This window comes from Pinus tabuliformis, chromosome 8 (genome assembly GCF_031772625.1).
Source record: "Pinus tabuliformis cultivar Carrire ecotype Pingquan chromosome 8, CPIR1, whole genome shotgun sequence".
In the NCBI taxonomy this organism is placed as follows: Eukaryota; Viridiplantae; Streptophyta; class Pinopsida; order Pinales; family Pinaceae; genus Pinus; species Pinus tabuliformis.
Genome location: NC_142294.1, coordinates 775,206,686 through 775,210,668, shown reverse-complemented (window position 1 = coordinate 775,210,668; position 3,983 = coordinate 775,206,686).

Below are 3,983 nucleotides of genomic sequence, written 5' to 3'. Positions count from 1 at the left end.
AGCAGTGAGCTGGCGTGCTTACTCTGCCATTTGGCAGTAAACACCAATTGAATGCCGTCAACTCACAAGTGCCAATATATATATCATTAATAAAGGATTTGCAGCACGTATAGTTTGAGCTTTAAACACCTTATGTATATCCGTGGTGTCAAAGTATTGAACCATAAACCATTACAACTTACACCAACCCTTATGTGATCATGTGGTAGATGGATTATACGATAAGTGAATATTAAATATAAGATTGCAAGTGTAAAGTTAACCATATCATAAATTTTTTTTTTATGGCTGTAATTTTGGTTTATAGAAGGGAGTGTGACATAAGTGCTTGAACAAATCCAATAAGTTAAATTATTTTAGCTTCTAAAGATATCAAACAAAATCATGGAAAAGTAGGTGTACGCCAAGAAAATAAGTTTATAAACTAGAAAGACGGGGATCATTTGATCAAACATAGATTTCCATTTTCAACCTTAAGATTTGGAAAATAATCAAATATATCCACCATGAATGACTCAATATTGAAATTGTAGCAATAAAAATAATGAAATTGCTCCAATCAAAATATTGGAGCAATAAGAAAAGCAAACGCTAAATATTGGAGCAATAACAAAAGCAAACGCTAAAGCTAAGTCAACAGTAAATACATCACAAATAGAGATCCACTTGTTATAATTATCTACGAGGGTATTGGATTTGCGAGAGAATATCTATGAGCTTTTTGAAAATGAGAGATAGCACATTCCTAGACATAGAGAAAGTGTATCACACATAAACGTGTAAATAGATAAAAATAGTGAGTCCTAGTTTAAAGGTTTGGTAGATGGTTCTTGAATATAACTTTGTTATTTTCAGTTAGGGGTTTTCTCTAATAACTTTAAGATTATATAAACTTGTCTATCTCCATTATAAACAATTAAAAGAAGACAAGGAAAACTTAACTTTCTATTTTTATACAGAGAAGAGAGAAGATCTCCATTATAAACCATTAAAAGAAGATGAAGAAAAGTTAACAATTAAGAGGAGAGAGAAGATAGAGAGCCTTTCTTGTTTTACTGAAAAGATAATGAGGCGTTTTTGTTTTACTGTCAAACAAAATAAGGTAATCGGTTGTTACATGGGTGAATGGAAACCTTCTGCTATAGGTAACTATGATCGGTTGTTACATGGGTGAGTGATAATGCTATAGGATTGTAACTGAACGAAAGGATTCCAGAGAACAAAGATCCAAAAATATCATAAATCAATGATTAATGCGATTAGGGACCAAGAACAGAGCAAACCGATCGAAAGAAAACTAAAAGATTAAAGGACATAGTAGAAAAAAGATTAATAACAGAGCGCATAAAGATTGAAAAACATTAGGCCATGCATGTTTTACTCTGTTTACTATCATTCACATTCTCACTCTGTTTCTTGTCCTAGAAATGATCTCATTTCCTTCTCTAAGCCTATAAGGCTGTGTCTCACTGCGTATTATCATCATTAAATACATCCCTCCTGCAATAAGAAAAGGGGAACAGAGCAAACCGATCGAAAGAAAACTAAAAGATTAAAGGACATAGTAGAAAAAAGATTAATAACAGAGCGCATAAAGATTGAAAAACATTAGGCCATGCATGTTTTACTCTGTTTACTATCATTCACATTCTCACTCTGTTTCTTGTCCTAGAAATGATCTCATTTCCTTCTCTAAGCCTATAAGGCTGTGTCTCACTGCGTATTATCATCATTAAATACATCCCTCCTGCAATAAGAAAAGGGTCCTAATCAGATATTATAACAGGAAAAGATTAGCGTAAGGCACGCACTGAAGGAGGAGACAAACTACTGTACCTTTAGAGATGAACTCTAAAAGACTCATAAAATCACTTAAATCAAAGCAGTCCAACTGAGAACAAAGGCCCAAAAACATTATAAATAAGTGATTAATGCAATTATGGACCAAGAACAGAGCAAACACATCGAAATAAAACTAAAAGATTAAAAAGACAGTAGATAAGAGATTAATAATAGAGCATTATAACACAGCATAAAGATTTTAAAACATTAGGCAGGCACTGAAGGAGGAGACCAACTACTATACCTTCAGAGGACTCATAAAATCACTTAAATGTAAATACAGGTTTAGCTCCATGTCGACATAGAAAGCGGGAGAGAGGGCTTGCTTCTTTAGTTTTCTCCGGGTATAACATTAGTTTGGGATTGATTCGATGCTGAGAGGGCTTTGCTTCTTTAGTTTTTTCTGGGTATAACATTAACTTGGGATTCGATGCTGTCACATATAATGATTTAGGTGAGGGAAATCACGTCAAAACAGGGGACTAAAATCAGGTCAATTACAGGAATGACAAATTGATTGGGTGGGTTATGGGATTTGATAAACAAGGGAGAAAATTGAAAATTCTACTTTAATCTATGGAACCAAAACCGAAAAATAAATCATGAATACAAATATGAATATAAATTTCCATAACCGAAGATAAATCAGAGTATAAAATAAATACAAGAAACAAACCTGTCACTAATGGTTACAGCTCCCTGGTTTCCTCCTCTCCACTGTAAATACTTCCATGGATGGCATCGAACAACAACGTCTTTCATTTCATTCGCCATGCATCCTTCTCGCTGATCCTCTTCAACAAATTCAGGTTTAACCATGCATCCTTTTCGCTGATCTCTTCATCAAATTCAGATTTAACTAATATCAAAAGCATAAGCATATAGACCAAACAAAAAGACCCACACGAACCAGAAAAACCCACAGTCATGGTGACATAGACATCAACAACAGGAAGCACTTCCATTGCAAATACAATGAAATTCCCAACGCAAGAGAAACAAATTTTACTGCAAATATAATGAAATTCCTTACAATTTTAAATGATGAGACAACTCTGCTCTTCATTCATCCCTTCCTGCTGCTCTTCTTATCCATATCCGAGAAATCGAAATCAAATTCAAATTTGAATAATATGTAGTGTTTTCTATCAAAAGCTATAGAGTATAGACACCCAATCCAGAGTAAAACAGAGGAACAGTCACAGGCACACAAACATTGACATACAAAAGAGAAAACACTTCCAAATAGAAGAAGAGGATGTGAACAAAATTCGCTGCAAATACAGATGCAAATAGAAGAAGACGATGTGAACAAAAGAACTTGGAACTAGTCCTTCAGAGGCACCTAAAGCATAAAGATTCCTTTCCTCAGAATCTCAAAAAAGTTTACACTTGATCAACCGTTAAAAGAGCCTACCACAACGTCTATAAAAAAAAATTGAGATGCTTTTCATGAAATTGTTGGGTTTTCTTAACGAAAAAGCTGGATGATTTTCAGGAAATTCTTTCCACATCCACGTCATCTATCCACGTTGGTAAACCAATTGGGCGCAGCCTTTCCGCTGTCCTTCATTCGAAAAGCTAAAAGCTAAAAAAGCTAAAAGTTGTCCGTTAGTTCATCATTGGAAAATCTAAAAGCTAAAAAAGCTAAAAGTTTAGTTCAAGAAAGCTAAAAGCTATCCGATACCAGAGAAAATCCGCTATCCAGCCTTATATAATCTTGGCCTTGGTCTTCATTCACTGCGCCTGCAAATATTTTGTTGCTGCCTGTTATCTTGTAAATGTTTCTGCGTTTCTTCATGTTTTCTGTTATAGTATTTTATTTTCTCTTGTTATCAGATAAGAAGAGAGAAGACGCCTAAGAGGTCACAAATTTACCGGCACTTTGATGCATGAATGAATGTCGCGCTTCACTGGGAGGGATTACTACTTTCATGGCTGTACTCTTTCATACTTCACCGTTTTTAGAGGTATTTCTAAAATTTATGGTTTTCTGGATTTTTGGTTAGTATTCATTGTTTGTCTTGGCAGATTTTCACTGTATTTATGTAAATATCCAAATCTTTATAGTGGTTCTGCATCATCTTTTGTTCTGCGTCATCTTTTGGTTAGTATTTATTTATCAGATTTTTTTGGGTAGA